This window comes from Bos taurus, chromosome 11 (genome assembly GCF_002263795.3).
Source record: "Bos taurus isolate L1 Dominette 01449 registration number 42190680 breed Hereford chromosome 11, ARS-UCD2.0, whole genome shotgun sequence".
NCBI lineage: Eukaryota > Metazoa > Chordata > Mammalia > Artiodactyla > Bovidae > Bos > Bos taurus.
Window position 1 is genome coordinate 50,182,660 of NC_037338.1, and position 13,268 is coordinate 50,195,927.

The 13,268-nt window shown below is 45.5% G+C and overlaps 1 long non-coding RNA gene across 3 annotated transcripts in view; it reads left to right on the forward strand.

Annotated features, from left to right (window-relative positions):
- Positions 1-9,390, forward strand: part of LOC112448796 (uncharacterized) — a 66,189-nt gene extending 56,799 nt beyond the window's left edge. For all 3 annotated transcript variants that reach the window (XR_009496462.1, XR_009496461.1, XR_009496460.1), the window contains one exon: positions 2,338-9,390. This is a non-coding gene — a long non-coding RNA (uncharacterized lncRNA). The remainder of the gene's footprint in view (positions 1-2,337) is intronic.
- The last annotated feature ends 3,878 nt before the right edge of the window (positions 9,391-13,268 follow it).

Sequence of the window (13,268 nt, forward strand, 5' to 3'; positions counted from 1 at the left end):
GACTCCTGGCCTCTTGGCCACTCAGAATGAAGAGGAGAAAGTATGGAAGGAGAAAGAAGGGGATGGGGGCTGCACAGTGTCATTGGATGGCTTGAGACTTGCAATGTGTTATCTCCAGAGAATTGAAAACTTGCTGCTGAAGACCTCAGAGTCAGACAGGCCCCGCCTGCATTTGAGCCAAGGGGGTGGGGCAAGCATTCCAGCAAAGGCAGTATCCTATACACTGCCTACTGGGGCATCTGTCAAAGGTGATATATCCGCATCCATACTTGGGTGAATGAGAAAGAAAAAGCCACAGAATCTCTGGTGCTGTCAGAAGTCTTGTGGAGGGTGGTGGTGGTATTAATTGCTAAGTCATGTCTGACTCTTTGTGACCGATGGATGCAAAATAGCCATGGGGTTGCAAAGAGTAGCACGTCAGGCTCCTCTGTCCATGGGATTTCCCAGGCAAGAATATTGGAGTGGGTTGCCATGCTCTCCTCCAGGGGATCTTCCTGACCCAGGGATTGAACCTGTGTCTCCAGCATTGGCAGGCAGATTCTTTACTACTGAGCCACCAGGGAAGCCCTGTGGTAGGTGTCTGACCCAGTTCCCACCTGGTGCCATATTCTCTGTCTTTCCCTCTCTGATCTAGCTCTCCAGTGCCACAGAGAGTTCACGGCTTTGTAAAACTCCTTGAGTCTGGATTGTCCCCAAAGATGTTCTGGGCAAACCTTCTCGTGATGTGTATCCAAAATCAGCTTGGGAAACCCAGCATACCCTTCCCCTCCTCAGGGAGAAGCACAGCACACTTTAGTGTGTCGAGACTCTTGGAGAGTTTTGTAAGGATAAAAACCTGTTTGTCTCCTACACTGTTGGTGGAAATGTAAGTTGGTACAGCCAATATGGAAAACAGCATGCAGGTTCCTCAGAAAGCTAGAAATAGAATTATTATATGATCCAGCAATCCCACTCCTGGGCATATATCCAGACAAAACTACAGTTGAAAAGATACATGCACCCTATGTTCATAGCAGCGCTATTCATAATAGCCAAGACATGGAAGCAACCGAAATGTCCATTGACCAATGAATGGATAAGGAAGACGTGGTACATATCTACAACAGAATATTACTCAGCCACGACAAAGAACGAAATAATGCCATTTGCAGCAACATGGATGCAACTAGAGATTATCATACTAAGTGAAATAAATCAGAAAGAGAAAGACAAATACCATATTTATACATGGGATCTAAAATATGACACAAATGCACTTGTCCTTGAAACAGAAACAGACTCATGAATGTAGAGACCAACTTGTGGATTCCAAGGGGGCGGGAGGATGTGGGAGGTTGGGGTTAGCCGATGTTAGCTATTATATATAGAATGGATAAACAAAGTCCTACTATATAGCATAGGGAACTATATTCAGTATCTTGTGATAAACCATAATGGAAAAGAATATTAAAAAATGAATCTATATATATATGTATAACTGAATCACTTTGCTGTGCAGCAGCATTGTAAACAAACTATATATCAAGTAAAAGAAAATGTAAAAAGATAAAAACCTGTTTGATTTTGTGTAGCCCTCATTTCTCCTTTCTTGTGCCATAATAGAGGCATCTCAGGTGGCGCTAGTGGTAAGGAGCTGCAAGAGATGTGGGTTTGATCCCTGGGTCAGGAAGATCCTCTAGAGTAGAAAATGGCAACTGACTCCAGTATTCTAGCCTGAAGAATCCCATGGACAGAGGAACCTGGTGGGCTACAGTCCATGGGGGTCACAAAGAGTCGGACACGACAGTGCTCACACGCACACACACACACACACACACATACACACACTGCCATAATAACTTTCATTAACATTTCGTGGACCAAATGAACTCATTAGCCCTGCAAATGCTGCCCTGATGGTTGGGAAAGACCTGTGTGTATTGTGTATAATCCTGTCTGGTTGTTCATATAATTTGAACCTGTTGGTATGTGTCTGTGTGTCCCTCCCTACCTCACTTCCCCCGCTTCAGCCGGTCCTCACAAGCCAGCTCTTTGGGTCCCTCCCGTCTTGGTCACTCTCATGAGAGAGTTCCAGGTTGTCAGTCTCTCAGGTGTCATCTGATGGGCTGATGTGGGCAGAACTGTCCTCTTTTTTTTCTTTGGACACCATCCAAGGATTTGAGTTCCTTTTTTCAGCAGCAGGGTCTATGTCCTTACATAACCAACACAGAAAGGTCCATGTCCTTACATAACCAACACAGGTGAGACTATTTGCCAACCACGGACAGAAGAATTAAGATGGCAGCTTATTTTTGCTGCGTCAGTGGACTTAAAAAGACCTGTGTTTTCTCCCCTCAGATCATCTTTGCTTTGAACCAGACCCGCCTGCAGCGAGAGCCTGCGAGCAGGCAGCTTTCAGGTCCCTTACACACAGAGGACCTCCTCAAACACTGGAACTGTGGGGACCTCGGCTCCATCATCTTCAGCCGTGACAGCTCCCAGATGAGAGCCCTTGACTCCTGCCCAGCTCAGCACACATTTAAGTGCAAGAATAAGGACATTACCTGCCGACACCGGGACATCCTGTGTACAAAAGATTGAGGTCAGGAAGGGCTCTGAAAATAACCGTGCCGATGTATGTGTTGAGTGAGATGCTGCAGTCAACAAAGACATTCTTTAGGAAACCGAGGAACATTGGGAGAATTCATTCCAGATGAAGTCAAAGGATAAAGCTTCATGGGACTGGGCAGCAGGCATCATGAACCAGCCTGCAGAGAGGGGAAGGGGTCTGAGTCTGACAGCTTCCTGGCTGACTTAGGTAACGTTTGAGAAATGGTGGAGCAGAGTGTTGGTTGTGGCTTTTGGTGGCTTTCAGAAACATGTGAGCATAATACAACAGGAAGTCTTCATGATATTCTTACAATGGGGTGGGGGGGCACACAGAAGAAGCCGGGGACGCTGCTAGCATTTCTAGACGTGGATTGCATCCTGCAGTGTTACAGTGAAGGTGGTGGAGCTAGTGCCATGAGTGTAGACACAGGACAGGCCTTACCTGGGGACCATCTAGGGAAGAAAGTGGGTGACTAGGCCTCAGAGGAGGCCTCGCTACAGGAGGGAGATGGATGGATATTTGTTATGCTTTGATCAACAAGCTTCCCTTAGACAGACCCTGGCTTCCTTCCCTCCTCTACTAAGATCAAATGCAAGTGGTGATCCAGCCGAGCTTCTGATTTGGGGGAGTATATTGTCTCCCCCACTTGTAGGAGGAAGAGAAAGGGCGGGGGCTGGTGGGTGTGAGTGATGCTGTCTGTGTCTGTTAGATCTGGGAATCCTGTCATATCCAATGTGAGTGAATGTAAGATGCAAAAAAGGAATGTCCCACAGAGAGGGACTTGCCCTGCAAATGTCAAAAGAGAAAATGACCTTTCCAGGGAGTCTAGAGTGGGAGGAAGTAGAACCAAGGCAAAGCAAACAAGAGGAAGGGAAAAACAAGAAATACACTCCAGAAAGCACAGCAGAGTTTATGGTGCACTCTGAGTGGGGGTGGGGGAAGTGGGACGAAGGGTCAAGATCAACTGGGAAATTAAAATTTGAAGCTGTAGATAGAAGTTAACATGGGCGGGGGGCGGGGTGGGGCTTGCAAGTTACAATGGGCAGATGGCAAGGCTGACAGAACCGTTAGTGGGAAGATGTCTCATGTGTTCCTCTCCTGTGGCTCTTCAATGCCTGTCCTGCTCCCAGGGCCCCTGTGGGTGATGTGGGGTGTGGAAGGTGCCTGCCCTTGTGGAATGAGGGCCAGGCAGGTGTCTGAGTGGTGTAGGTTCTAGGTCATGTCTGGCGTTTAGAAGGTGGGGCAGGATGGCAGGAGGCAACCACCTTGCACATTTGGGGCTGTTTCTGTGGAGAGGATACTGGGGCAAAGGGAGTGCTGTGCAGAAGAGAAGAGATTTTTGGGAAACAGACAAGAGGATCTTATATAAATGACATGACTTAAAAAAAATATGACAAAGGGGAAGATGAAGGTATTTGACTTGAAAGTGAAAGAATATCATTGCAAGGCAATAGCAGGACAGCTGTTATCCATAAAGTGGAAGCTGATGGCTACATTACAGAGAGTGAGGACTTCCTAGGTGGCATAGTGCTAAAGAACCCTCCTGCCAATGCAAGAGACATAAGAGACACAGGTTTGATCCACAGGTCGGGAAGATGCCCTGGGCTAGGAAATGGCACCTATTCCAGTGTTCTTGCTAGAAGAATCCCATGGACAGAGGAGGCTGGTGGGTTACAGTCCCTACCTAGGGGCACGAAGAGTGAGACACGACAAATGACTGAACATGCACACCCATTTGCAGAGAGTGAGGATTTTCAAAAGGTCTTTTGGAGGTTGCTGGAAGTTGGAGAAGGAGGAAGGTGGATGTCTTTTTCTGTATTGGGCTAGGGCAAAGGTTAAGAGGAGGAGAGGAGGGGCGGGGCGGGGAGGCCGAGGTTTGGGGCTGGAGAGAGAAAGTGGTGTGTCAGCCTCACCCACAGCCACTGTGTTGTCAGAACCACCCCTGGTTGGCACAGTTTTGGTGTAACAGCACCCTGTTGTTAGCCAAAATACTGAAACTGGTTAACATGTGCAGCAGAATCAGGTGAAATATTTTACCAGTAGGGTAGAGAACACTGGAGAAGGCATGAGGGAGAAACAGGAATTAAAGAAATAAGGAAAATATAAAGGTATGGAATTTATAAATCAGCTGAATGTCTATAGAATTTTCATGTATTTGGTAATTGAATCATAATGGTTGATTCTAAAGTATGTAAATATGTAGTTATTTTTATGAAAAAATTGTGTGTGAATAAGAAACACAAGCTGGAGTCAAGATTGCCGGGAGAAATATCAATAACCTCAGATATGCAGATGACACCACCTTTATGGCAGAAAGTGAAGAGGAACTCAAAAGCCTCTTGATGAAAGTGAAAGTGGAGAGTGAAAAAGTTGGCTTAAAGCTCAACATTCAGAAAACGAAGATCATGGCATCCGGTCCCATCACTTCATGGCAAATAGATGGGGAAACAGTGGAAACAGTGTCAGACTTTATTTTTCTGGGCTCCAAAATCACCACAGATGGTGACTGCAGCCACGAAATTAAAATATGCTTGCTCCTTGGAAGGAAAGTTATGACCAACCTAGATAGCATATTCAAGAGCAGAGACATTACTTTGCCAGCAAAGGTTCGTCTAGTCAAGGCTATGGTTTTTCCTGTGGTCATGTATGGATGTGAGAGTTGGACTGTGAAGAAGGCTGAGCGCCTAAGAATTGATGCTTTTGAACAACTGTGGTGTTGGAGAAGACTCTTGAGAGTCCCTTGGACTGCAAGGAGATCCAACCAGTCCATTCTGAAGGAGATCAGCCCTGGGATTTCTTTGGAAGGAATGATGCTAAAGCTGAAACTCCAGTACTTTGGCCACCTCATGTGAAGAGTTGACTCATTGGAAAAGACTCTGATGCTGGGAGGGATTGGGGGCAGGAGGAGAAGGGGAAGACAGAGGATGAGATGGCTGGATGGCATCACTGACTCGATGGACGTGAGTCTGAGTGAACTCCGGGAGTTGATGATGGACAGGGAAGCCTGGCGTTCTGCGATTCTTGGGGTCACAAAGAGTCAGACAGGACTGAGCGACTAATGTGATCTGATCTGAAAACAAGTTAAAACCATCTATGTGCTTGGAAGCAACCCAAGTGTTCACTGATGAATGAATACAGAAGAGATGGTACATAAATACAATGGAATATTATGCTCTCGTAAAAAGAATGAAGTAATGCCATTTGCAGCAACATGGATGGCCCTAGAGATCATCATACTGAATGAAGTCAGCCATACAGAGAACAAATATTATATATCACTTATATGTGGAATCTAAAAAATAATACAGAAGAACTTATTTACAAAACAGATTCACAGACATCGAAAACAAACTTATGGTTACCAAAAGGGAAAGAAGGAAGAGAGGCATAAATTAGGAGTATGGGATTAACAAACTACTATACATAAAACAGAGAAACAACAAGGATTCACTATAAAGCACAAGAAACTATATTAATGTCTTCTAATAACCTATGATGGAAAAGGATTGAAAAAAATATATGTATAACAATCATTTGCTACATACTTTAACACAGTGTTGTAAATCAGCTATGCTTCAATTAAAAAACCAAAAAACCAAACAACTGTGGATGTGCTGTGCACAGAAATTGTTTCCTTTCTTTCCCAACCCCCCACTCCCATCCGGGCTGGCACTTAACACTGAGCAGAGTTCCATGTGCTATACAATAGGTCTTCGTTAGCTATCCATTTTAAATACAGTCCCTTCAGCTTTTCACCTGAAACTATCACAACATTGTTAATCAGCTATACCCCAGTACAAAATAAAAAGTTTAAAGTTAAAAAAAAAAAGAAAAAATTGTTTCCTTACAGAAACATGTGGCATCAAACAGAATCACTTAAGTGGAAAAACAAATACTGTTTGAAATAGCCTAAGAGTTCTTTCAGGGCACTTTATTCAATATTTTTCACTTGGGTTACAGGGAATGATACCACAGTCTGGAAAAACAGCAGGCAGGGGGCTCCCAGAATGGTGTGTCAATATTTTTCTTTTTCTTGACAATGTCTTGACTCTTTGGGCTGCGTGATATGATGCTCAAAATTAAGCAGCTTCGTTCATAACTCTGTTGTCCTTATTTCTCTTTATATTGACGGACGTTTTCAATTTTATTAACGCCACACTACCACTGTAGGCTCGCTTCACTGCTCAGGAGATTGACAGCTACTTCCTCCCGGGAAGGTTATCTACAAGAGAAAGTAGAAGATGGGGAAGTGGGTGAAGGCCCGTTTGGAGGCGTTCCCTTGACAAAGGCTTTTTCTTTGCCTTTGGAGCTGGTGAGTTGCAGGTTCTCTCTGATCAGACTCAGGACTCTGCTGCTTCTGCCAAGGAGGGGATGTTGAGGAGGGCCCTGGTATGTGTGAGAGGAGTGATGCCTTCTTTGACTTTTTTAAAATTAAACTTTTTATTTTCTATTGGAGTATAGCTGATTAACAATGTGATAGTTTCAGGTGGACAGCAAAGGAACTCAGCCATACATATGTGTATTGTGTTCTCAGTCATGTCCAACTCTTTGCAGCTCCGTGAACTGTAGCCCGCCAGGCTCCTCTGCCCATGGGATCTTCCAGGCAAGAGTTCTAGAGTGAATTGCCAATTTCTACTCCAGGGGATCTTCCCAACACAGGGATCGAACCCTCATCTCTTGTCTCCTGCATTAGCAGGCAGATTCTTTACCACTAGCGCCACCTGGGGAGCACCAACCATACATACATATGTATCTGTTCTCCAAACTCCCCTCCCATCCAGGCTGCCACATAACAGTAAGTGAGCAGAGTTCCATTTGCCATACAGTATGTCCTGGTTGATTATCTGTTTTAAATATAGCAGTGTGTACTTGTCCATCCCAAACTCCCTAACTGTCCCTTTAATGGTGTGAAACTCTGCTGGATGGGCTGGTGCCTGTTACGTTAGCTCTCTTTCCACGAGGGTTTCCTGATACACTCCCTGGCTGGAAAGGCATTTACCTGGCACTTAATTCCAACTTTTTCCTGGCACCTTTCTGTGTTTTAACTTCCCCTAAAATTTTCTTCTCTGTGCTACCTGTGAGCCTCCCAAGCCTAAGGTACATCAGCTATTATTAACTATTAGTAGTATACATGGAGATAGACTGGAAAAATTATTTTCTTTTGTGGGAATATTGAAATATATTCCTGTATTTCTTGAGCGATTCTAACATACCTTGGCAGCTTCCAGAATTAAGGATGGAAATGCCGGAGGCTGGGTAATATGCAGAAGGAATATTTGCTTTCTTCTTTCAGTTCTTCCACTTGCTTCTTGAAATTGGACCAGTCACCCGGCTCGGTCTTTTTTTCTTACCAGATGCAGTGACTGGAGAGAAGCACTTCTGGAGCGGCAGAGTGAATGATCGAGTGTCATCTCCTGGTCTCATGATCCTTAGCTTAATTATATCTGCAAACTACCTACCTGCTTTTTTTTTTTTTTGCCATGTAAGATTTCTCCCTGGTGGCTCAGTGGTAAAGAATCCGCCTGCCAATGCAGGAGACCCCAGTTCTATCCCTGGGTTGGGAAAATCCCCTGGAGAAGTGAATGGCTATCCACTCCAGTATTCTTGCCTGGAGAATCCTATGGACAGAGGGGCCTGGCGGGCTACAGTCTGTGGGGTTGCAGAATTGGACATGACCTAGTGATTAAACCAACAATAAGATATTCACAGGTTCTAGGGGTTATATAATCAGTTTACCACAACATCTGAAACTCAGTTAATGTAGTATCTCATATTGATGGAATCAAGGACAAGAATGACAAGATCATCTCAATAGGTGCAGAAAATGCTTTTGACAAAATGGAATCTTACAGATAAAATCACTCATCAGACTAGGAATGGAAGGGGACTTTATCAACCTGTTAAAAAAATTGCTATGAAAACCCATAGTTGATATCATATTTAATGAAGAAGACCGAATCCCTCTAAGATTAGGAACAAGATACAGACGTCTGCTCTCACCACTTCTCTTTGACCTTGTGCTGAAAGCTGTAGCCTTCAGGGGAATTAGACAAGGACAAGAAATAAAAGCTATTCACATTGGAAAGGAGGAAGTGAAGTTTTTGTTTTCAGAAGACATCATCTTAGGTATAGAAAATCCTAAGTAATATACACACACACGCACACACACCCAGAGAGAAATCTATTAAAACTATTAACTGAGTTCAGGATATAAGATCAATACAAAAATTATTTGTATTTCTATACCCTAGCAATGAATAATGGGGAAATAAAGAAACCATTTCCAGTAGACTCGATATCTTATAACTATAATGGTAAAGAATCAGAAAAAGAACCCATCTATGTACAACTGAATCACTTTGCTGTACACTTGGAAATATTCTAAATTAACTATACTTCAATTTAAAAAAAAGGTTAAAAATAAAAGAAACCAGTTCCAGATGTAACTGCACAAAAAATTTTTAGGACTCAATTTAGTAATGAGCAAGATGTATAAGAAAAACTAAAAACATCATTGGAAGGAATTAAAGAAGATCTAAATAAATAGAAATATATCTCATGTTTGTGGATTGGAAGACATAATAAATAGTGTTAAGATGCAGTATTCCTCAAATTGAGCTACACATTCAGTGCAAGCCCTATCATAATCTCAGCTGATGAAAATGTTTTAAAATTAGTGGTAAGGGTTGCACACACTTTATGAATGTTCCCCAAATCCCGAAATCAATGAATTTTATGTTATGAATGTAATGTTCAAATAAAATTGTTTTAGAAAAAAATAAAGAGTCAGATTTCTTCATCTTGTTTGTTGAAAAGTTCTACTTGAAACAAATGTCTTGGTAGCCCTGGGTGGGTCTGGGAGCGAGTTTCCTTCTCCCGAGTCCTGTATGCTGTAGTCGGATGGCAGACTGTGCTGTACTGCCCTCGTCAAGCTTGTCTCAGTGAGCTGTGAACCATTGCTCTGCAGGCACCCTGACAAGGCTCAGGTCTCAAAGGTGTCCGTGGCTTGTCCCCTAGTTGGGTGGTGGAGGCTCTCTGTTAGGATTCGGAGCTGGTGACTTTGTTCCAGTAGCCTTGCTAGGTCTGAGAGATGAAAGACGAGAGAGCTGGGTGCTCAAGGCTGCCTGCCTCCTTACTGTGGGTTTCTGCCTCCCACTCCTGCTGACTTGGCTGATGTTTTAAGAGCTTTCCAGATGTCCAGTGCTGGGACGATGGGGTGCTGGGAGCAGGCACCAGGAGAGGCTTTGAGATGACATTGGCCTGCTGATGTGAGGAGGGCCGGCCCTCCAGATGGAGACTGTGCTGGATGGATGGCACAGGTGAGACTGAGACACCTGGGCTCGCCTGATTCTCAGGCGTGGTACTTCATACAGCTGCAGTTCTGGGTAGAGACCTCACAGTCCGAGGGCCCTCCGGGTGTCGGGAGTGTCCTGGAAAGCCACCAGGGCTCAGCAGTCCTGAGTCCTCATGGGGTGGCTTCCTCCCCCGCGTGTGTCCATTTCTCCCGGTGCCTTTCTGAAAGCTGAGTTGATCAGAAGGAACCACAGAAATTCAGAAATTGCTCCCAAACTCTTCGCCTTGCCAGTGTGAGATTTAAAAACCTGTGTGGTTAGCACACTTTTAATTGTAAAGTGAGGATAAGTCCAAAATGAAAGCTCCAGAGGTTTAAAAGGAAGCAGCAGCTTTTGTCATGGGGACCTGCTGTAGGTGAAAGATGAGATGTGGTGCTTCTCTTTAGAGTAGGAGGAAATTGAAGTCATGTAGTATAGTATGTTCCATAATGATAACAGTTGCTGATATGGACTGTTCATTCACTGGACAATTACTGTTTTCATTCCTATTTGGTTGAGAGTGTAGACGCCGGAGCCAGACCACCTGGGTCTGAGTTGCAATTTGCTTAATCTGTCTGTGCCTCTTCCTCATCTGGATAATGGGGTTAATAATACACCTGCCTTATAGGACGGTTGGGGGGAGGCAGAATGTTGTGTAAAGCACCAAGAACCGTGCCGCACACCTTGTAATGCTCAGGAAATGTTAGTTGTTTTTATTGTTGTGGTTTCTCCTTGTTAACATGGACTGGGTAATAGCTAGGGGGGCAGGGGGTGAGAGCCATCACTGCAGCACTCTGAAAGCTCAGTCCTCCTCCCCAAGTCTGGGCATACTCTGTACATGAGCTTGCTCACTTCTACACTGGGCCTTGCCAATGTTCTTTTCTTCTGAGTTCATTGCATGTATGCATGCTCAGTCGCTCAGTCATGTCCGACTCTTTGTGACCCCATGGGTTGTAGCCATCCAGGCTCCTCTGTCCATGGGGTTTCCCAGGCAAGAATACTGGAGTGGGTTGCCATTTCCTCCTCCAGGGGATCTTCCGAACCTAGAAACTGAACCTGTGTCACCAGCATTGGCAGGCGGATTCTTTGCCACTGAGCCACCTGGGAAGCTCTGAGTCAGTCGCCCCTCTTCAATCTTGGGTTCCTAGACTATGGTTGGACCCAAGAATGCAGTAGAGCCCAGTACTTTGGCCTCTAAATACCACCCTCAGGCTCCCCAGGTTCTAAGTTTCCTCTGCTTCTTATCGCAGTGGAGTCGGGACAAGGGAGAGTACGGATGGACCTTCATTTGTTTTCCTGGTCTCTGGCTCTTAAGTATTCTGTTGTCAAAATGGCATAGACCCTGGGGCCTGGATTTAGATTCTGCTTCGCTGCTGCTTTGTGTGTGAAGTCCTGAACCTGCTTTACCTGTTTTCCATTTTCAAGTGGAGATAATAACAATCCATCTAAGTGTTTTTCCTGGATCAGAGGATGGTATGCTGCAATTTAATTAGCTATTTAGGACATTAATGTGCCAACTGTTACAGAAGGGGACATCGTGACCTCGGAAGATCATGTCAGTTCTGAGCATCAAAGACTGAAATGGAAGAATACGAATCCCAGGATCTACCCCGTGAAAATACTTATTTTAAGATGCCACCGTAAGCTTGTCTGGTTGATCTTTGAGGCTTTTTATTGAAAAAGAAAAAAGCGATATGAAATTCAGGTTGAGATTTCCAGCTATGGTGGCTTCTGCTAAATGGAGGATTTTATTGTGCATTTATAAGTATACCTAGGGCAGAAAGGGGCTGGGGTCTTTGAGATGCTCAGTTTACACAGAATGGTCAGGACTTTCAACACTGGACTCCGAGGTGGAAGGTTGGGACTCGGTGTCTCCTTACCTGTTTGGCTCAGGGCAGTGCACTGCCCAGCTCTGATCCTCAGAGTTCTCATCTCTGAGACACTGCTTATGGCACGCTCTGGCCCCATGGCAGAAGCTTTCCGAACTTCTGAATTGGACAGAGGGAGGTGGTTGGCAGGGTTATTTCTTGGTCCTTGGGCATGTGTTTGGGGGGTGTGTTAGGGGCCACAAGAGCTGCTACATTTCTGATCGTTTGTCTCACCACAGGGCATTTCATGGGCAACAGCACAGTTTTCCGTGTTCTGTGGTGGGAAGGCTGTGAAGTAGAACATTCCCCCGTTGGATGACCCATCAACAAATAACCTTCCTGTGCTTCAGTCCCGGTTGGGGAGCAGTTAGGGGAGCCAAGTCCCCTATGGGGCTGCCTGGGCACCAGAGCGAGAGGTGTCCAAGGGGTTTCCAGGGCCCCAACAATGGGCCAATAAGCAACCTCTTGGCCCCCGGGCCAGCTGGTGCCCCCATGTGGCTGGGACTGTGTCAGACAAGTTGGCGGGTGGAGCACTTTGGGCAGCAGAGGCTCCAGTGGCCTTTGTCAGCAGAGCTTGGGGAAGACACGAAGGTGAAGCTAATTCTGCTCTGTGGTCCTGGGTCCCAGGTAGAGTAATTCAGCTCAATGCTCTGTCTTTGACCTGGACATTTGTGAAGTTTTAGGGAGGCATGTGGTAGAGTCAGTCATAAAGTAAGGTGGAGGGTGGTGGTGGGTGGTGGTGGTGGGGTGGTGGGGCAGAGATGCAGGATGCCTGCAGACTCATCTCTGAGATAGCAGCAAAGCCCTTTCTCTTTCTCTGAGCTGTTTCCTCCCTCCAGGTCTGTTTATTTCTCATTTTTTATGCAGAGTCAGCCTCCTTCCCTGTGGAACCTTCTGTAAAGAATTCAGGAGGCCAGGATCCCCTACTCTCAGCAGTGCTGCCGCCCCATGCTGGCCACCCTGCTAGTCTCTGCCCCGTGTCCAGTCCCTGTGGGCACTGGGTGGCCCTTCCCACCCACCTCTGTAGGTCTGATTGGGCTGCCATAACAAAACACCACAGACTGGGTGACTTCAGCAGTAGAAATTAATTTTATCATGGTTCTGGAGGTCAGAATCCAAGATGAAGGTGTCGGCAGTTTTGGCTTCTCCTGAGGCCTCTCTCTTTGGCTTGCAGATGGCCACCTTCTCACTATTCCCATGTGGCTTTTCCTCAATATAGTCCTGGTGTCCCTGTGTCCACATTTCCTCTTCTAAGGACACCAGTCAGATTGGCCCAGGACCCACTCTAAAGGTCTCATTTTAACTTAATCTCCTCTTTAAAATTCTTGTCTCCGAACACAGTCCTATTTTGAGGTTCAGGGGTTAGGGTTTCAGCATGTGAATTTTGAGGAAACACAGTTCAGCCTGTAGCATACCTTCCGTTCCTGGCTCACTCCCTCTAGATCGTGGTCGCCAGCGCCCCCTCTGGCAGTCCTCAGC